This window comes from Helianthus annuus, chromosome 6 (assembly GCF_002127325.2).
Source record: "Helianthus annuus cultivar XRQ/B chromosome 6, HanXRQr2.0-SUNRISE, whole genome shotgun sequence".
NCBI lineage: Eukaryota > Viridiplantae > Streptophyta > Magnoliopsida > Asterales > Asteraceae > Helianthus > Helianthus annuus.
Genome location: NC_035438.2, coordinates 63454804 through 63477660, shown reverse-complemented (window position 1 = coordinate 63477660; position 22857 = coordinate 63454804). Strand labels below are relative to the sequence as shown.

Here is a 22857-nt window from a genome sequence, read left to right as displayed (position 1 = left end):
ATCCAAGCAAATCTTGATAGTACATATATGCTTCTACACACGGGGTCATGCTCAGCAGACACGGGGGCGTGGTCAACTAATGCAGACAAACTGCAATTAATGAAGAAAGAGAGAAGGATGGACACGGGGCCATGCCCAATGGACATGGGGCCGTGCCTGAGCTTCTGTTCAGCCTATAAATAGGAGTGCTTGGTTCACTTGCAACTCATCCCTTGGCACACCACCTCTCTCACACTTCACTCACCAACCACCACCATCACAACACCATCATCCACCACCATCATCCATTGTCCATCATAGAGTGTGTGAGTCGTCTCGGGATCCAAGATTGATCGTAAGAGTTCTTGACAATCAAAGGCCATGTTTGCCTAAGTCTCTTACATCACTTGGTGAAGACACGTGTTTAGTGTAATAATTTTTATTTTTAATCTTTTCGCACTTTTTATTTGGTTATGTATTAGTGACTTTAATAACTAGTTTCTTATGTTGAAGGTGATTCTTCCTTATCGTTTGTCCGTGGTGTCTTGGCATTATTTTACTGTCTATATAAAATAAAAGATTTTCACCATTCATATCTCCACAGTCTATATGGAGATATGTTGGCTACCTGGTCGGGGGTTAAGGGAACGGTTTGGTAAGAGTCTTGCCATTGTTCAGTGTATAGATCCTGCAAAGGACCTGGGTTAAATTTAGTAGGACCTCCTTCAATACCCACCGGTATTGGATGGCGAGGGTCCAAACTCTTTGACCCCCTCATAAGTTAAACTACTATTAAAACTTTGTTGGTGCACTACATCTGTCGACTTCGTCTTGGATCGAGTCATATATTGTATTGTATAGATTAGGGCGCGTTTTACGAGAAAACATGAGATTGTATGTGTTTAGAGTAAAGGTTTCGCTCATAGAGATATTAGGAGAAGGTTTCGCTTATATGTCATCTAGGTAGTTTCGCTTATATATACACATGAGGTTCCGCTCATGTGAACATGTTCATAAGAGCGAAACCACCATGCCTATATATAGGCAGTCCATTTGAGTGAAACTAAGGAGGAGCATCATCTTGTATTCCACGCCGAAGTGCTGCCGGTGTGAAGAACTGCGTGTAATCGAGTGATATTCAATACAATCAGCAGTTTTAGTGAAGATTCAGCTGTTTCTACCTACATTTCTTGTAATTCGGCACCTGAAACGTAGTTGAACGCCTCTGAACGACTCAATTGGGTCAGAACACGATCCTACAAACTTTAACCCGACTACTTAGGACTGTATCCCTGCTGACTCAAACTACTTAGCTGAGGGTAACGTCACCTTCAAAAGAGGGGCCTTCCACATTATGCATTAATAACTTAATTAATTATCTTTCAATAATCCGACCCTTTAGGATTGTATCCTTGCTGACTCAAACTACTGGGTTGAGGGTAACGTCGCCTTCAAAAGAGGGGCCTACTACAATAACTAAGATAATCTCTTAAAATAAAGTGCGGAAATAATCAAAGGTTATACTACACACGAGTCGGATCCAAGTGATTCATCTTGTCTATCTGTTTTTACTTTTATTTTATTTTTCAGCATTTTAGTTAGTTTTATTTTTTCTAGTTTAAAAACCTTTTTCTAACTTTTTGATTTACTTAGACGTTGAGGATAAACCGGTATTAAAAGCTCTTATGTCCTTGGACGACCTCGGTATCTTACCAACACTATACTACGTCCACGATGGGTGCACTTGCCCATATGTGTGTTTAGTGTTAGTAAATATCGTGTTTTATAAATTTAAAACTTGCCTAAAAAGTGTAAAACGGGCTTAAAATATACACCTGAAATATATTACACCTAACGGACATCACACCCCTAACTCGTCAGTGATGTCGTTTTAAGAAAAGAAGGAGTGGTTATTCATCAAGGTAAGTAAATCACTCCTATCTCGATGACATGTCTCCATTTTGGTGTTACAAAGAATGTAAACAAAATTGAGTGGCGTTTTGAAATCATGCATATGTATAATGTATGAAAAGATTTAGTATGATGTGTGTGTGAGAAAAATGATCTCGAAAATATATTTGAATCTGAAACGAGAGAATTGTATCATATAAATTAAATAATAGCAAAACGTAGGTTCAATTAAAACTTGGATTGTTCCAAATCGGAACTTTGACTAAACCAAGGTGGTCGAAAATTCCTTTGAATTTGAGAAACATGCTTTGGCCTAATAGGCGGAATACTCTTACCGATATCCCGGTTAACCGTATTCACCCTTCAAGTTACTACATGTTCCAAATCAATTGAAAATTCAAGACTTGGCGGGATTTTTGAAAATCAAAGAACGGAACTAGTCGACAAGGTGCGGGTTTCACCCCTATCTTGACAATTTCGTATCCTAAGTGTGGTTGGTACTCGTCGGATCAAAATTTAATTCCAACACTTCGACGAGGGTCCACTAGAGTTTGAAATTGAAATTCTCCATTAAGGTGAGGATTTCACTCCTAACTTGATGTCGAATCTCGAGTAAAAAGAATAGATGGATTGAGAGTCGTTCACCAAATTGTGGGTTTCACGCCTATTTTGGTGAAGTCGTCTCGTTTATGAAATACGAGTGTTTTCGAGTTTAGTATAAACGAGTATAAAGACGTGTGCTCGAATTAATAATCACAAATATGAGCACACAAAGCATTTCAAAAAAAATAACATGTAAGAGACATTTCAAGAATAGCATGTAAAGATGTTTCATAAAGGTGGCATGTGATGCAAGTATGGTCGAATTTGGTGCTTAACTATAGACTAGGTCAAAATCATGGCAATTTTCCTAATTCCCTATAGTTATGGCTCTGATACCAATCTGTCACACCCCAACCAATGGCGGAAACATCGGAGTGGGACTAGCTCGAGATTGCAAGAGACTTCGTAACACTATTTGTGACAATATTTAATTCAACCGATTTCATTTCGTACCAAAATTGTCAAATATTACAAAGAAACTTAAATAACAACATTGTTCAAACATGACAATAACAAAATTGATACAACACTTTAAACCTAAATGTCTAAGTGAGTATCTAGGCATCTTTTCTAGTCCATTTTCATAGCATCATCAATCCTCAACCTGTAACATGTTTAAAACACAATTCAATGCAAAAGCAAAGGCGAGTATATAAGTTTGTGAATAAGTATAAGTATAAAAGTTTAAAACGAATCCACATGGCAACTTAGTTTATACAAGATCAACATAACATGGCATGCAATATTTCTAGTCAACCCCCTGTTTACGCAAAATGATAGAATTCAACATGACCACTAGTCTATGGGCGGTGCGTTACTCCTATAGCGCTATACATGTCAAATGGAGGCTCGTATAAAGCTAATGACTATAGTATATCACATAAGTATGGTCCACGTATAAGCATCAAGCATAACAACATAGTATTCATGTATAAGGATTGTTTTCGTGCATTGCATAAAGAATAAGTTTAAGTGTGGTTTTATAAATTTACATGTTACACCCCAAAAGTGGTAAACGTAAAAAGGGGGTTTGTGAGTATACTCACATAATTGCTAAGTCTTCCGATTATCCAAGTGTTGACGAGTGTACGAGTTTAGGAGGACGGAACACCAAGGTCACCCTATAAGGGCAAACGATGGTGCATGAGTAAACGGAATTTCAAGAGAACGAACGAGAGTGTTTATCCTAAATATTTAAAATATCACGAATTCGTTATTATTTATTGGTTTTGAAAAAGAATAATCCTAATATTTAGGTTTTGCATAATTTGGATTTCGTATTTTATATTTTATCTCGATATATAAAAATTTATTGTTACAAAAAAGAATTATTCATCTATGTTATAAATTTAGAGATTTGGTTATAAAAGAAAACGAATCAAAATAATAATCGTTTTGAAATTAAACACGTATTGTTTAGTTGATTTTTTTACGAAAAACGGGCAGAGTTTCCTCTGTTTTTGGACGATCCCGACAATACAAGTCGTCAATGTTTTTGTCAAAATTCAACAGTAATAAAACAATGAGTATTTATATGCATTTCTGTGTATTTTTATAACAATTTAAATTTAATACAGTTACGTGATAATCAAATACAAAACGATAATTTTTTAAACATTCGTGTCGGTAAGGTATCACGTCTCATGGTTAACCCGATGACCCGAACCCGTAACCATTGATCCGTAACCCGTCTGAATCTGGCCCGAAACACCAGATCTGACCATTGACTTTCCTTGACCAGTCCACCGGTTGTGTTGACTGGTGCGACTTCATTGACTGAACCGAAAAAAAATAAAACTAAACTGAACCGCCCGAAACTGAACCTGTTGAACCGAACTGATCAGTTTTGACCGATCCCGAAACCAAACTGAAACAAAGCGCCAAACCAAATTGACCCGAGTCACTGGAATACAAAAAAAACAATCGGACATGGATCAAAATGAACCCGATTCAAACTCGAACCGAAACTGAATAGAAAAATCAAACCGTACCTGAACTACACATGCTCCAAAACGAAACCTGGAAACGGACCTGAACTACTCGTGCTCCGAAACAAAACCTGACGCGGATATACCTCCGCCGCCGTCGTCACCGCTTGCACCGCTGCCATCTCTGCCGGCGGACTGTGCTCTTTCTCCCTCTGTCTGTCGCTCACGGGTCCAGCATCGTCGTCAACAGCAAGCTCACCACCACTGCCTCAAGCCATCAGGGCTCTGCTGCCACCGCCGTGCGCCGCCACCAATGGTGGTGGCCGGCGATTACCGTAGAGACGAGAGGGGGTGTTTGGCTGTGTGTGAGGAGGCGGCAGGAAGGGAGACGTCAGAGGGTCACCGGCACCACCGGTGGTCTCGCTGGATGTAAATAAGAGGGAGAGAGAACCAGGGTTGTTGATGAACTGCTTTTACAAGTTTGCACAGGATTTCGAGTGGGAGGGGGTGAGGGTAGAAGGGATAGGGTATTGTCTAGTTTTGAAATGAGAGAGCAGGAGATGAAGGGTTCATCATCTTTATGTCATGTGTGTATGGATAAGGTTTTGGTTTTAGTTTTTATTTGTGGGTGTTTAGATGTGAAGAAACACTAGATAAATGGTCGGAACCGAGATATCTAGGGGGTTTGAATTCGCATAAAAGGTTGGTTTCCACTCGATTGATTCAGATCCGATTGATCTTCTTCTCCGACGACTCTGCAAAAAAGAGCACCGTTAGCCTCGCCAAGGGGAGAAAGGGGGTTCTCTCCTTGACCCGACTCTGGTGTGAGAATCAGTATTGGTAATGAAGAAGAAGATGTATTTGTAAGTGTGTGTGTAACTTGTATTCATACCTGGGTTCCATCTCATATTTATAGTCGGGAGTCTTTTTTGGCGGGAAAACCCGTTAGTGAAAAGTTGACGGAAGATGCTAACCCCGTAAGCAGTTACATTCCCTTCCGTCAAGCTTCTTGATCCGATGTGAGAGCACACGGATCGTGGCTTAGATCGAAGGCTGGGAATTTGCCACGTGTAAAGTGATCAAGTGGAGATTACTCTCCAATTGCATGCTTCCATTGTGAATTCAGGGATGCATGAGATGGTGACACGTGTCCAGACGGTTGTAACCATCTTGGTGGTGCACGATTGTATTTCTTCTAGGAGATTGCTACCGTAATCTGGTGTGGCACCTTATCGTGTGGAGACAGTTGAATAAATAAATCCCAAGCCTGGGTAAATAATATCCAAGTCTGGATATAAAGGTGGGAGTATTCATCTCAGGATTTTCATCCTTTGTTTATGGGAGAAAGCGCAAAGGTTTATGATTTCCTTTGGGCGCGCAAGTGTTTGACAGTTTGACTGTTCTTTAAATCTCTGTTTGTGAGACCAGTGCGCGGCCGCGCAAGGTATAAGGTTGATCAGCAAGGTTTTGGTATGGTCCTCAGTGCTTTTTATGGGGTTTTTGGGACCTTACCCCTTCAAGTCCCCCCAGTCTAGTGTTGTACTTATGCAAGTAAGTGGAGCACTGGACTTTTGAGAGGGAAATGCTTTTTGTTACGAAAAATGAGGGGGCAACTTCCGGAGGAAGATTCATTCTGATTTTTTTTGTAAAGGTTTTTGTAAAATTTTTGACTTTGGATGAGACTGGTACAGTAAACCTGAATGACAGTCTGTCATTGTCAGTTGTTTTTTACTGCACGTGTCCTATACGCGCGTGTGTAGGCACGTTTGTGTTAGTTACTGTTCTCTCTGTTGCCTGGAGAACTGTGTTTTTCGAAAAAGTTGCTGTGGTGGTTACCTATGCCATTTATTGCGATGAGTATATATAACGATTGAGTAACTCCTCCTTTTGTGTAATCATTATTTTGTTGAAAACTTCTCCTGTTCCGTTCTTTTGAGAAAAGGTTTATCAGTGCCTCCTCTTATGTCGACCGGAGAACACCAAGAGGATCTTGATGAGGAAATGTCAACTGCTCTTCCACCGTTAAAGTGGTCCAGAGTGGCCTTTGATGGTTTGATTCAGAATCTTAAATTTCCGGAAAACTGGGGTACTCTGTATCCTGAAGAGGGGCAGACTGCAGCGGATGCTCCGGCTGGGTATATTACCCTTTTTTGGGATTTCTTTTGTGAAGGTAACTTTCGCTTGCCTGTCACTAAGTTTTTTCTTGAAATCCTTGGGTTTTACAACCTGCACATCTCCCAACTTCATCCTATCGGTATGGTTAGGGTTCGACATTTCAAATTTGTGTGTCGGACGATGTATGTTGAGCCAACCGTTTCCCGATTTAGGGTTTTTCATCAGATGCATTATACCCAAGGGTTCTATTCGTTTGTTCAGAGGGCTTCTGCAAAGAAGATTCTACAGCAACCCCCAAAATCTTTTCACGACTGAAACAAAAATTCTTTTTTATCAAGGCCGGAATAATTCCGGTGAGGATGGTCCTAAGGGGGAAAGAAGACGTTCCGATCGAGACGCTTCAGACCCCTGTTGATGAAAACTGGTATCAAGATTTGAAGGATGTGCCCAATATTGCTTTACAGGAGAAAGCTCTTGTTGGGGCCGGCATGAGTTTGAATTGGAAGATGGAGCGTGATGACAAACCGGTATACACCGAGGATGGTCGTGGTAAGATTGGGGTTTTCCCCGTTTCCATCTTTCTTCTCTCTTTTTTTTTGACTTGGTATTCTTTGCTTGCAGTTGTTTCTTTATATGTTGTTACCTTTAAGAGGGAAGGCGGAAGGATGGGTACCATCAAGAAGAAACCTGACGAGGAACTTTGGTACCATCGCATTGTAGGAAATTTTGTTTGTCCGCGGGATGCAGATCTGTCTGCCCAACCAACTGCTAGTGCTGGTAAGCTATATCTGTTTTTGTTTTCCTTTTTGTGCTTTGTGGGTAAATTTTTGTGTGCGCCTTTGTAGGTGAGTTGTTGAATTTGGGCATAGGTCCTGAAAGGAAGAAACGCGCGGTATCTTCTATTTCTGTGCCGAAAAAAGGTGGCGCTGATAAAGCTCATATTTAGAAGACAAAGAATGTTGGAGAGAAGAAAGGTATACGTCGTTCCTCTGACTCCAGGTGTGATTATGTGGTGGTTTCTGATTCTTTGGAGGGTCTTACCCCTGCAGTATCTGTACGAGAGCCGAAACCTGAACCGAGGGATTCTGCTGATATTCCCCCATCCAACCCAAGTGATCCTATCGATTTGGATTCTAGTCCAGAAAAGGGAATCTTGACTCTTTTATTTCAAAATCTGTTGGTAAGTGTTGTCCTTTCATGTTTCCTTTATGTGCGTTAAATCTTTTAAAGCTTTTTTGTTGCTTTTTCAGAGGTTCCTGTTTCCCCTGTTTCCACAGAACTGCAATCTGTGGTAAACGAAGAGCTTCCATCCACCCCTCCGCGTTCTCCTGGGGCTGACCAGTTAGAGCCTACAGGGGTTGCTGATGATGGTGCGGAGAATATTGTTGAGGCTAGGGAGCCTGTTGATGCTGCTAAAGAGGCTTAAAAAGTTGTTGATCCAGGTGTGGCGGATGATGCTGGTAAGCCACATACCCCTGAAACTGTTGCTGAAGATCCGGGGAAAGAAACGTCTACTGAAAAAACTTCGACTTCTTCCCCTAAACCTTCTGATGCTATGCCTGAGCGTGTTAAGAAGGTGACGGTTGAGGGGCAAAGCTCATCTGCTGGTGTTGGTAAACAGTCTCCAATCCGTCCGGAAGAAACTCTGGGAGATTATTACTACCGCCTATGTGGAGAAAGATGCCTCTGATCCTCACACCCCTGTTTGGAACTTAAAGAAAGGTGACACCTTCTCGAATTGGCGCGTGTGCCAAGACTGGATGCAGGGGATACTTCCGCCTGGAGAAGTCAAGTTTCAAGAAGGCCGGTCTTATGAACAAACCTACCAATCTTATTTTGAAGAGACTGCTTCTCACGTATCTACCACTCATCGCATAGTGCGTGAGTAGTCTAGTATGCATAAGGACCAGGAATCTTTTATGGCGTCTCAAAAGAAATTTGCCAAAGATGAGAAACGCTTGGCTCAGCTGAAGGCTAAATTGGAAGCTGATCAGGCCAAGTTTGAAGCTGAGTGCAAGACTGAGGAATGGTCCGTAGCTGGTTGGAAGAGAAAGGCGGAAGCTGAAGCTGCTCTCCTTTCTGAGGAACGCAAAAACTGGAGAAGAATTTGCGAAAAAGATAATGCTGAGAAATCAAAACTTCGTGACATCATTAATAACCTTAAAGCTGAGGTTGGAAAATTGAAGGATCAGGATGCGGAGGTAGACAAGTTGAAGAAGGAGAAAGCTGATGTAGAAGCTGCGCTAGCGGAGGCGCGTTCTTATAGGGAGCGCAGTGAGCAACGAGAGGTACAAGCTTTAGCCACTCTTGCCCTTAGAGATAAAGAGTTAGAAGAACTTACTGTTTTGGTTGCTGATCAGGAACAACTTAGAAAGGATCTGGAGCTTGCGCGTTCCGAGAATACTGAAACCTCCCACCGCTTATCTGAAGCTAAAGAGCAGTTGGAGAATTCAGAAACGGCGCGGGTTACAGCGGAAAGCGAGCTTGAACCTTTGAAGGATGATATGGCTTGGTTAAAAGATCGCGGTATTGCCTGTGTAAGTTTCTTTTCTCCTTTTTGTTGTAAAACTGTTAACGCGCTTTTTATTTATTCATCTTTTCTCTTCTTTTTTTATAGGTTGCTGAATCTGTGTTGAACTCTGAAGAGTTAGATAAAACCGTTGCTCGTTTAGTGGTTGTTGCGCGAAGAGATGGGTATGCGCAAGGATATGCTGAATGTTCCCATTATGTGAACAGTGCTTTAAAGGTTGACTGGGACAACAGTAAGTCTGCAACCTTTGGCGTGGATACTGGTGCCGCGCTTGCTGCCTTGAAGACAGAGTTCAACAACTTGCAACTGCCGGTTATGGATTTGATAAATGTTGCGCTGCAATCTGATGATCACGTAGCGCAACTAAGGGAAATCTTTCCGGATGAGGGTGAAGATTTGTCATAGGTTGAAAAAATGTTTTGAACAATTTTCTTGTAATATTTGGGATGTAAATCCCTAGTTCTGCTGGTGCGCTGCTTCGCAAGTAACTTAAACACTGCCGTGTTTGAAAGTTTTATTTTTTTGTTTAGGGCGTATCTGTATGCTAAGAATAGGATGACGTTTCTATTTTTTTGTTTACAATATCTTGCATGAGTACGATTGCTTTTGTTGAGTAAGGCGAATGAAGTTGGTATAAAGCTTATGTTTGAACTTGTGGTCGTTTGTGATGTTATCACTGACCGTTTATGAAGCTTGTTTTAGAGCTACCATAATGTTTTTGCGCTTACTAAAAGAAATTGCATGCACTTTGTAAACATAGAAATAATAGAAACTTTGCAATTTTATTTACGGATAGAGCGCAGAGGCTTTTACAAAGTTTTGCTTAAAATAATTGTGTGAAACTTAACTTACTCTCTAACATTTCCGCTTTGCTTGATGAATCATGTCTTTCCGCAGGAAACTTATAGAGTTGTTTTTTAGGTTTTCGCCCGTTTGCTTGGGCCTTCTTCACCCCGGGTTATCTGCTTAATCTCTTTGCGCACATTTTGGAGTAAATGTGTGAGTTCGCCGCTCTTGAGGGCTTTCTCTATTTCTGTGCGTAGAGAGATGCAGTTGTTAGTGGTATGCCCGTTATCTTTGTGATATTCGCAGTATTGTGTCGGGTCTTGTCCACGCTTGCTTTTCATTGGGATCGGGGGTTTGAATTGATAGTCTTCAGTACTTAAGACCTCCACCGGGGTTTTTGTTAGGGGAGTCCATTGCCTCTCCCTATTTTCATGTTTGTTCTCCCTCTGCGCGGTGAGTTTGTAGATTGTTGTGCGGGCATCTTCAGACGAACGACTTCCTGGTCCAGATTCACGCCATGATTTCTTTGACCTTCTTTCGCTGGTTGAGCTTAAGTCTGCAGGCCTATTGTGTGGTGGCGGTGGCCTGTTTGTAGTAAGATTCTTCTCAGTTTGCGCGTAAACCTTGGCTGCCGCCATTATCTTCTCCCAGCTTTTTGGAAGGCCTTCTGTTCCAGATAAGACCTTAATCATGTCGTCACATCTAACCGCATACTTGAATTGTGCGCGGATTAGTTGTTCATGAACTCCGCCAATCTCCAATACCTCTTATTGTATCTGGTGATGAAATCCTCCAAACTCTCGTCATCGCGACGCCAAATGTTCATGACGTCAGATGTATCGCGAATGGAACGCCGTTGCTGGCTAAAGTGTGTCAAAAACTTTTCACGCAGATCCTTCCAAGATTCGATCTCTCCGATTGGTAGGTTATCAAACCAAATTCGCGTTGGTCCGGTCAGGGTCTGAACGAACAGATGACACCATAGTGGGAGGGTCCAACCCCCAACCAGACCTGCGCTGGTAAATACTCTTAGGTGGTCATCGGGGTCTGTCAGCCCATTAAATTTTCCCACATTGGATGGTAATTTGGCTTTCTCAAGTGAATCCAAAGCTATTTCCATGATGAACTTTGAATTTTCCGCTGCTTCCACAGGGCGGTAAATCAAATCATAGTTGTGTTCTGCCTCAGGGTTATAAACCGCTCGAGGCCTGAATTTATTATAATTTGGCTGCAATCGATTGAACACACTGGTATTTGCACTTAAACGATATGTTGGATCAGACTCGTCAGTGTGGGTGTCTCGTTAGGAACCTAACCTGTCATGGACCGATCGTCTTCGGTGAGGATGTGATCTACCATGACTTTCTCTCTGATGGCTTCCTGTCTGAGTGTATTCATGTTGTGATGTGCATCTGGCGTAAACTTCTGTACCCCCGTAAGTTGAATTTTCCCATTGCGAAGCATTTGCCCGAGGTCCTGGTCTTCGTGACTGAGTTAAGGGAGCAGTCTGAGCACACAGCTGTGTGTATACTGCGTTTAGTGCCCCTTGAGACCTGACGTACCAGGATATTGGAGTTTCTCCTGGTGGCAAAATTGATTGAGCAGGGTTTGCTGGTAACATTTCTGTAGGATCGTTAGCTCGGTTGGATTGAACCTCGTTGTCATCTGAGGCATCCTCTGGAATTCCTTCTATTTGAACATTGTTCTCGACGTTCGGTCGAAGACCGGTTTGTCGATGAGATGATGAATTTTCTGCCATAACAGAGGATGAAAAGAACTGAATCGGAACGAGATGAAAACTGAAAAAACAGAGGAATCGGTGGGCGCCAATGAAGAAACACTAGATAAATGGTCGGAACCGAGATATCTAGGGGGTTTGAATCCGCATAAAAGGTTGGTTTCCACTCGATTGATTCAGATCCGATTGATCTTCTTTTCCGACGACTCTGCAAAAAAGAGCACCGTTAGCCTCGCCAAGGGGAGAAAGGGGGTTCTCTCCTTGACCCGACTCCGGTGTGAGAATCAGTATTGGTAATGAAGAAGAAGATGTATTTGTAAGTGTGTGGGTCATACCTGGGTTCCATCTCATATTTATAGCCGGGAGTCTTTTTAGGCGGGAAAACTTGTTAGTGAAAAGTTGACGGAAGATGCTAACCCCGTAAGTGGTTACATTCCCTTCCGTCAAGCTTCTTGATCCGATGTGAGAGCACACGGACCGTGGCTTAGATCGAAGGCTGGGAATTTGCCACGTGTAAAGTGATCAAGTGGAGATTACTCTCCAATTGCATGCTTCCGTTGTGAATTCAGGGATGCATGAGATGGTGACACGTGTCCAGACGGTTGTAACCGTCTTGGTGGTGCACGATTGTATTTCTTCTAGAAGATTACTGCCGTAATCTGGTGTGGCACCTTATCGTGTGGAGACAGTTGAATAAATAAATCCCAAGCCTGGGTAAATAATATCCAAGTCTGGATATAAAGGCGGGAGTATTCATCTCAGGATTTTCATCCTTTGTTTATGGGAGAAAGCGCAAAGCTTTATGATTTCCTTTGGGCGCGCAAGTGTTTGACAATTTGACTGTTCTTTAAATCTCTGTTTGTGAGACCAGTGCGCGGTCGCGCAAGGTATAAGGTGCCACACCAGTTTTCCGTTTTTAAACCGTTTTTCGACCAGATTTCAACTGTGTTTCTAAAAATAGGAAACGAACTCGTATTTTCTAAAAACATGGAAATACGGAAATACGAGGCGTTACATATATTCCCTTGGAGTTATATCAAGTCTTGTAGTTAGTAAAAACAGTGTCAAAGCGTCTTTGGAAGCATTTAATAGATGGTAGTTCCAAACCTTGTATGTTGGGCAGAAATTTGGAGAAAGCAACTCATCTGAACTCGAGATAGGGTAAGAACAATTGACGATATAATTCAAGTTAAAGCAATACAAGATTATTAAAAGAATTACGTAGATAACAGACGGAAATCTTTCAAGTGCGAGATAAGGTTTTCTTAAAAGAATAATCAGCTTCGTCAAAAGAGGAAAGTTAAGATCCAAGTATGTTAGATTATTTATTAAAAGAATTTGACCTGTAGCTTATCAGCTACAACTGCCAGAGGAATTGACAGGAATGATGTAGATGAATTATTTTTCTAAGGACATAGAAGAAAATGAGAAACTTAAATGTTTAAATTAGTGCTAACTGAACGAGGTGAAATGATACCATTATCAAGGTGACTGAATAAGAATCGTGTGTAAACGATTTTTGGAAATAATAGGATTTAATGCTAGAAGGGAACTTACTTTGATCATCAATTGAGGAAGACTCTGAATCTTAATTTGAAAATAGAAGTATGAAAAATGATTTGTCAATTCTCATAAAAGAAATTTGTGACATGGATTTAAATGGCAGAGCTACACCGGACAATATAATGGGATTTAGTGTATCATTGTCTTAATACACAATTGTATCAGGACTATTTGAATGATAAGTCAAACGAATGATGTATGAATTACTATTAGCATAGGCTATAAATTCATATAGACACCGCAGGGTATTTGTAGTTATTGAAAGAATTCAATGATTACGATAACCAAACGAACTCACTGTTTTACTAAAAGTTTCAGTAAAGTGAATCTGGATTTTCCAAAAGATAGGATGTCCAAGTGAAAGAAGAAAGGAATATTGCAGGATTAAATTCAAGGATGAAAGAAATGTTAGAGGTACATTGGAATAGGAATTATGTATCTTTATCTTAACACAAAATTGTATTAACAATGGTTTAGGATAATGAATCAATAAAAAGATAAATTTCGTACCTCAGGTGTGAAATGAAAGGAGTCCAAGTTTCAAATAAATTGTCACCGCAAGGTGTCGTGTTTTAACAAATGATACATCGAAATTGAAGACTTTTAAAAAGTTACTATGATTCAAATAATGAGATTACATCGAATATGATGATCTCAATTCATCATATAGGACTTTGAATTGTATATTGTGAACAAGTTCAAATAATTGAGCTTGGTTTGGACATATTCTAACAACGGATATATGTATTGACAAGAAATGGTTCCAATGAAAATCTGGTAAGTGACTTTTGAAAAGAAAAGGAGTTTTCCAATAAATCTGTTGACTTGATATCAAGAGTCAGCATTGTGTAATCAGAATGAGTATAACGAAATATTTTATTCGAACTTGTGAATAATTGATCTTTTACAAGTAACATCACATACATAACAAGTAATGCACGAGTAGCATATGAACTTGTCAAGAGATGGGACAAATGAGTGTTGGCTTTATGAAAGAGAAATAAAGACCTTTATTATAAAACTTTGATCGGAATTAAAAGTTAACTTAATACTTTAGTACATGCAAGACATAAGAGTGCTCACTTTAAAAGTTACTGTTGTTTCTGGTGTTTATGCGTTCTCCTTAGCTTCATCTGGGTTTCTATCATCGTTGTCGGGTGCCTTAGATGTGACATCTGTGCCACTTTGGCCATCATACAAATGCCAAACCAATGAAATATTGGGTTTCATACTTGGTATTTGTATAAATATGTGTATCATTTGCACATATCAATTCTTGTTCAATTTTGAGCTTTAAATCGTTTTCTGGAAAGTTATACGCGAACTGATGCGTAAACATAATCAGTTTAACGCAACAAACACTCCGGAACAGCGACATAGGCTTAACATACCTTAAATAACCTCTACATAACTTAGAAATAAGTTTTGGATGGTTTGGTGTGTCGAAAACAAGTTTATTCGATCGCAGGTACTATTTGCATCAAACAAGTTTAAATATCCTTTACATAGCTTAGAAATAGGCTTTGAGGGGTTTTGTACGCGAAAATAAACTTTTTGATCAAACAGGGACTAAAAGCGTCAAAAAGTGCATAAGTTTGCATTTACGCGCATATCTTAGGTTCTAAACATATCCGGACATCCAAAAATTTTTGTAATCATTAAAATATTTTATTTTAGTGATTGGAATGCAAAAATACCATTCATCGCTCAATTTGGATCGTTTTTGCGTCCGTTCGAGTTTTCGTCGTTATTAACCGAATAACGCAGCCGTACGACCAAACGAACCGACATCTGAGATGTTTTTGAGCATATTTCATGTTCCCTATACTTTAACTTCATTGTAGAGCCTTGAAATGGGGTTAACGGGGCTTAAACGTGTCAAAAATGCATCAAAAACCAAGTTTTGGACTTGCAGGGACTAAAACTGACATTCTGTGAAACTTCTCTAGGAGGGACGCGTAAGAACTTGTCTGGGTCTACGCGGCCCGCGACAGACTGTCAGACAGAAGCATTGAACTTGGTCATTTGAGCTGAATTTGATGGTTTTGATCCCTGATTTCTGATACCATTTGATGGTTTTCGAGTTCCCCATGTTTTGTAAACAATGGGTAACACTTGGATGGCTAGGATTAAAGCACGAATTACGAGAAATGATCCTAACGGTTCTTCGAAATCTATAAATACCCACCATTTTTCATTCTTGCAACTCACACATTTGCTCTAATCTGCTCTAAGTTGAAGCCTTAGTTTCATACCTGAGTATTTTAGATCAAATCTTCCTTGCTTAGACCTTTTGTGAGTATTCTTTCATGTTTTTTATGCTTTTCAAGCATGAAAGTCAAACAGTGTTTGACTTTCTGCTTTGACCAGTCTTTGATCAACACAAAGTTCGTTTGAACTTTTCAACGTGAGCATAATCACGATGGTTATAGTCCCTTGTGACTATACCTACTGATTACCACGTTGATTAGTCGAAGTGACGTGTCAAAGTTTCGGTCAAAATGCCGTTATGCGCATTTTGAGATGAAGCTATCCTTGGGTATCAAAACACTTTGTTTTGATATCAAAACCTGTTTTCTAAACATGTTTTAACATGTTTAACTCGTCACTTTTAGCCTAGTGCTTGTTTAGGGTCGTAAAGTCAAGCGGAATAAACCACCGCTTAGACTTTCGAACCCGACCCGTTTGGTCGATCATTAGGATCCGACCAAGCACACTTAGTGACCATAGTTGTATAGGGAATAACCTTCCGAGGTTATACCTTATGGTCACTTAGTTTAATTAGTCGTATGATAGGTAGTTTATATGCCTTAGGTAAATGACCAAAATGCCCTTTTCATGCATAATTGAGTTTTAAGCATATGTAACTTAACTTTTGCCACTTAAACTGATTATGCAACATATATAGGCATATAATACTTGTCATAGGACTAGTCAGGCATCTCGAACGCGCTTTCGCGCGAACGACGCGTTAAAGTAGCGTAAGCTACCTTAATGGGTCGTAACGGGTCGTAAGCACTTAGGATAGGTTCCGATTTAGAATGTAGGCTTTGTTAAACCATATCACATGAGTTCCAATGCTCATTTGGTTTACAAGACCTCATTCTACCCAATCTTCCGATTTAGGTGTCGATCTATTAACTAGCGATCCGATTACTAGGTACTACTTGATTTCCTTGGTTTGCCTGAGCTTCGTTAAGTTCATTAGATCGAGGATACTTTCCAAATCAATGTGAGTACATAGTTCCCCTGTTTTACTGCTTTTGACTGTTTTGGGGTGATTCATATGTGCTAAACGATTTCGAGTTTTCTAAACAAATGCTATGTTTTATATTTAACACAACGATTTGAACACAAACCACTGGAACTAGTTGAACTATTTGAACCACTGGAACTATTTGAAACACTGGAATTATTTGAACCACTGGAACTATTTGAACCACTGGAACTATTTGAACCACTGAACTATTTGAACCAATGGGACTATTTGATCTATGTGAATTACCTGAGCTATTTGAACCATTGGAACTATTTGATCTATGTGAACTACCTGAGCTATTTGAACCATTGGAACTATTTGATTATGTGAACTACTTGAACTATTTGAACAATTGGAACTATTGAACTATTAAACGATTGGGTTATGGTAAGTGATTAGGTAACGAGGCGGGTGTAATGTGTTAAAAGCATGGTGGATACGCCGCTGGTACTTCCTATATATAAGTGCTTTTAACACATTACATATCATTGCGTTATCTAGATCACTTGGTCAAATGTTTTCAAAACAAAGTTACACTACAAGGTTCTCCTAATGATATAAACCATACGAGTTTTATTACGAGAACAATTTATAATTTGGTTTACTTAAACAAATGTTTTGGGTTAAGATTCATGGAAACAAGATTTTATAAGCTATAACCACTTATTTTGAGCTGGTTATTCATATTGCTATACCAAACTCTTTTCAAAACAAGGTTTTTCGATAAACGACTCTTGTAGTCAAACGAGGTATTGTAACATGTAAACGAGCCATGAATCCAACACTCACACAAAACCTATGTACTCGCCGGCATTTTTATGCTGACATATTTTCACATATGTTTCAGGTACTATAGTTTGATGATGTTTGACGATGATTATGATGCATGCTAACATAGGAACGGACGAGGCCTTAGTGACTCAATAACAATGAAAGACAATTTGTTCATATTTTGCTTTTGATTTCAATACAATGTAATAAACTTAATTCAAAACGAAACTTCAATCCATGTGTTGTGAAAAAATGATTCTGTTACGACACTCACTACAAAAAAATGCCATTTAGTGGCACATGTTTTTAATGGCATACAACTTTTATGCGGCTAATTTAGGTTTTCAGTGGCATAATGCCTTTGCCATATTTGCCTACACACACTTTTAGTGGCAATTACTTTTTTATGCCATTACTATAGGTTTTTTATGGCACTTTACGTGTGCCACTAAAAATTTGGTTCTTCCTAGAAAAATTTCTTCAGTACAGTTTCACTCTCATCCTGAAAAGTTTGAACGCTTTTCTGCCGCTAAAAAGTCCCTACTATTCTAAAATTTCCCTCCCATTAAACCTGAAAAGTTTGAATGCTTTTTTGCTGGTAAAAAGTCCCTCCCACTAAAAAAACCCTAATTTTTAATACCACTTCAACATGTAATTTATCTTCATTCATCTGGCGCCACCAAATCTCCCTCACATCTGTAACCTTTATTCATCAATTTGTTGAAAATCGTTTAGTTGGAACCCTAATTCGCTTCATCTTCATAATCCCTCGGCTTCATCTACAAAATTTTCGGCTTCATCTTCAAAATTACGTGTGCGGACCTGCTAATTTTATATTTACATCGCATCCCCTTGTCCCTTTTCTTAATATTTCGACAAAACTGATGAACATTTGTTTGGTTGCAGAGAATTGATAACTTGAATAGCGACTTCTTCCTCCCTAGCATCGCCAATTAACAGGTTGAATCTGGTACGCTTACATCAGTTACTTGCAACGATTTGGATGATTGAATGATCAATTGTTTGATATTATATGGTTGTTTGCGTTAACTCTATTAATTTGACAAACATTAACAGTGTGTTCGATTTATGTTTATTTTATTAGGCCACTACCCGTGGGTTTTACATGCTTTCATATCAATTTTTCAATTCATGTTACAATCAGATGTATTTTAATTGTCAATTTATATTTCTATTAAGGCCATCGAGATCCACTTCACCAACCCCAATAGTTCAACTTTGATTAAATTTGGTACTGGTAAACGTAGGTCTGAATGATAGGTTTTGATTTCACAAATCTTAAGAATTCAATTTTGATAGTTTTTAATTAGGCTACACGGTGAAAGAATACTGGTAATAGCCATAAACAACCTCATAAAAGTTAGACCTGTTTGTGTAACCTTGAGAGTTTGTTAAGTCGTTTTGATGTGAATGGTAATCTTCGTTCATGGCTATGACCCCATGAAGCTAGACACATCGCTAACCACAAAAGCTTCATTCGTTGTGCTTGCCTGACCGAATCGTGTCATTCATCATTGGTCTATTAAGTTTCCTTTGGGTGGATCAACAGAACTGCCTTGGCTTCAATGTGTGGTGCTGGAGAGTGATTGGGGTTGAGGTGAAATTTTGGTTGTCAAATTTTTACTTGTGCGTATTTTTTTGCTTTTGTTTGTTCATATATGTGTTTGTATGTTAGGTTTTATTTGCTCGTGTATGAATGAATATTCCCAGAATTGGTTCTTTGAAATTATGAAATTCTGGTTGGGAATTGTGAAATTTATTGATTTAAGGTTTGTGAGTTTTCTTATTTGGCTCATCATTAGTCCGTTATTTTGAACTAGGGGCATTGTGTAGATCTTTTTTTTTGTGCTACTGGAACAAAAGATTCGTATCCACCTGGTTGTAACAGTTGTTGACCATCATATTCTTGCTCTTTGCTAGATTTAAAATGACGGGGAACAAATCACATAGCAAACCTGCCCCCATCCAATTATCCAACCAAAAATGTGCACAACAAGCTACAGATTCTCTAATTCTTCATTAGGAACGAATATTTTGTTGATTTTGCATGCACAATGGACTTGAATCTTGGTTATTATACAATGTTAGCCTGTTAGGCATTGTTCAACTTTAATTCTAGTGTGTTTGGCTATTCAGGCGCAATTGCATTTAGTCTTTTTCATTGTTGATGTTCGCCAATTACGTGCAGAAAACTGAATATAGATGTTTATCTGTGTTTCTTAGAAAAGGAATTTTGGTAGTGTGTAAACTGTTTAAGATAATTTTATTTTATTGGATCATGTAAGCAAGTTATATTAGAGAGTTTTAAGTTTGTAAGTATAGTTTGTATAGAGCTAAGACTCATAACCACATTGGGCAATTTATGCACCATTTTGTTTAGTAAAAGGCGAAAGTATAGTTTGCTTTGTGCTAATTGCATATGTAGGGCTTGTTATACTGATGAAATTTGTGTATTTGCATCTTACTTGATGCTATAATATTGTGCATCAGATACATTACAAGTATGCTTTCTTCCTGTAAAAAGAGTTATAATTTAGATATGGTTGTAATCCACATATTGCTTGTTTCGATTCACCGTTGTATATTAGTGTCAATATGCTGAAAGTATTTAATAAATTTTTGCTCAACTAAGTTTTCTAAAATATACCATATTGTGTCTTGGTTTTTACAACTATAAGGTATGCGTCTTAGATCAACTGGCTGTGAGTTTTAGCAATCTTATAATTCCCATAACTATGACCCGTCCAGTGAACTTCACTCGTTGTTATATTCAATGGTACATGGAATTTGAAATTTTAATTTACAGAATAGCTAGCTGAACTAGGGGAACAAATGAGTGGTCTATAAAATTCAATCTTTTAGTTACCAACAACTGTAGGAACTCTAATTCTTTTGGTAAAGAGCTGAAGTCTAGACCTCAGTGTAGAGATCCTTTCGCCATTTACTCTGCCTTTATTATTGTTACCTTTATAAGATGTATTATATTTTTATTAAGTATATCAATGTTGCCTTCATAGTGACATATATTGACGTTGATGTTTTAATTTGGATGCATCGAACCGGACTCAATGGTACACTGTACCGGATCGTAAATGGTATTTTTGATTTTTTTAAAGCGTTTATGTTCAGCTTTAAATTTGGATAAATTCTAGGTTAAATTTGTCTTAAAGACTACATGTTATAACAATTTGCTGACCTTCTTGAAGTTGTTTCTTTATATCCCTTATACAAGCACTTAGCTTTGCTCAATTGGATATCCTCTTAGCCACATAGAAAATGCATACCAATACGCCTTTAATCTCGGAAGATTTTTTCTTGAAACAAAGAATGCTAATGGAATATGATTAATCTGGAAAAAGGATCTGATCTAATGAAGGTATGTTTTAATGTGTAATGCTTGTCTAACTCAATACTTCATCCCACTATTCCAGCTATTTTGACATAGGCTTCTACTTAAATATTTTCGGGTTAAGTTTTATATTATAACCAGATGATGGAGACTGGAATTTGAACTTCATGTTCACGAGCCTTTTTTTTCCTTTCAGTTCGAAGGTCTTCGCATATTTTTTATTTAAATTGTAAGTTTTTTAACTTTGCATATTAACAAAATAAGCGGCCCATTGACTCATTCCACCTACAAGTATATATGCCCACCTACAAAAATATATGGTTGATAATGGCATGGTAGATATCAAGAGAAGCTGAAGCTTTGGAGCTAAGTTTTATGATAGTGAAATTCTCACCCAAAAGACATTAGACTCCTCGTGTAAAATTTGGAATTGGAAGTATGTTACTTATTTTGTTGCAAAAATATATGCCCCTAAAAATAGTACATATATTCAACTAGAAACCGTCACAAAATTTGTGTCAAAAATGTTATTTTATATTGTGGAAAAAAGTGCCACTAAAACAAGTTTAGATATCCAATTATAATTACTTTTTAATGGCACAAAAATTGTGCTACAAACGTTTTTTTTTATATTGTGGCAAAAAAAGTGCCACTAAAAGTTCAAAAACTTTGTGCGGCAGTTTGAAAAAGTGCCACTAAAAGGCTTTAGCGTCACCACTTCTAGTGGCATTTTTTTGTGTGCCGCCCATTCCTACAAAAGTCTTTAGTGGCACTTTTTTTCTTTTTAATTGCACTTTTTGTGTGTCACTAAATGGCAATTTTTTTGTAGTGACTCCCCGACGTTTTTGCCGCGGTTTGTTGTTTTAACGCGGTCGGGGTGTGACATTAGATAGTTTCGGGCAGTAGAGACGGATATGGCCTGGGTCTCCGCATTTATAACATACATTATTTTTCCTTCTCCTTCTACATTCTTCCTCTGTATGCCCAGCCTTTTTGCAGTAATTACAACGGAGTGTCTTCTTAGAACGACGTTTTCTTGCGTGCTTTTTGTTGTTGTAGGTAGGCTGTGTGGTTTCTAGTTTCATTCCTTTGTCCTTGGAGGATTTGTTAGAGTAGAATTCCTTATAGGAGTAACCATAGGTTGTCGTTTTCTTTTGTTTGGAAGATGGAGTTTTAATATGAATATCATGACTTCCATTGATACTAAGGTTAGGTTTGAAGTGATTGGTATGCTTACAGCATATATTAGGATTCTCGTTTATAGGCACCGAGGTTTTAGTAGCGTTAATAATCGAATATATGGCATTCGATATTCCTTGAACTATTATATTTTCTATAGTATTTTTATCCAAAGTATTTTGATTACTAGCTTGAATTTCCTGGTCACATACTATTCCCTTCGACATCTGAATTACAAACATGTTCAGATATAATTATCACAGAACTCAACAATTATACATATTTTGTTGTTCATATCATGTTTAGCACAACTGTAGTAATACCTATCAGTGTTACGCATGTTCATACATTCACATTATATTTTAACCGTTCCTTTCACTATGTATTCTATCAAAATTTAAGGAAAGTGTATATATTATATTATGTGTCGTTTTTTCTCTTTGTTGTAGTAACTTTTCTTCTATATGGTTTATATTCAACTATATTTTCAGGGCTCATAGCTGGACAGGAATTTAGAAAATAAAGGTAAGGGCTTTATATGAAATTCGGAGATTCTCCATTGACCTACTATTGCTTTTCAAGAAGTGGTGCTAGTACAGATATTCTTAAGGTATCTTTTGAATTAAAGCTGGGTATCAAAATGGATTTGTTTCCTCTGTTATATAAAAGCTTGTCTTTCTACAAAAGATATTTGATTATTATGCATACTATCCAAAAATTGGTGTCTTGCATATATATACATATAAATATAAAGTTTTAAAATTTCCTGTAATATATAATATCAATTCATAAGAATCTAATTACATAACTGTTTATTCACCTACTTTTGTTTATTCCTTTATATTAACGAAATAAATTTCTATTAAATTTATTAAACATAATATTTAGGAATAAAGAAGCAATTTATCAAAAGGAATAAATTTAGTAAGGGTATAAATTTTCTGGATTCTTTTAGAACAATTTAACCTTTAACCGACAGGTTGACTCGTTTTTGGTTATAACGTATTTAGGACTTGATTCAATTTTTATTTTTCATCTATTATATTTATTTATTAAAGAATCATAAAAGATAATACAAAATCTAGCGTTTCTAAATTCGATCATTAATATATTAAATAATGGAGT

General features: G+C 38.2%; 1 long non-coding RNA gene across 1 annotated transcript; it reads left to right on the top strand.

Annotated features, from left to right (window-relative positions):
* Positions 1 to 17800: 17800 nt before the first annotated feature.
* Positions 17801 to 22396, top strand: LOC110864035. The gene is made up of 3 exons (XR_002549563.2): positions 17801 to 17997; positions 18090 to 18153; positions 22224 to 22396. It is a non-coding gene; the product is annotated as an uncharacterized LOC110864035 (long non-coding RNA).
* The last annotated feature ends 461 nt before the right edge of the window (positions 22397 to 22857 follow it).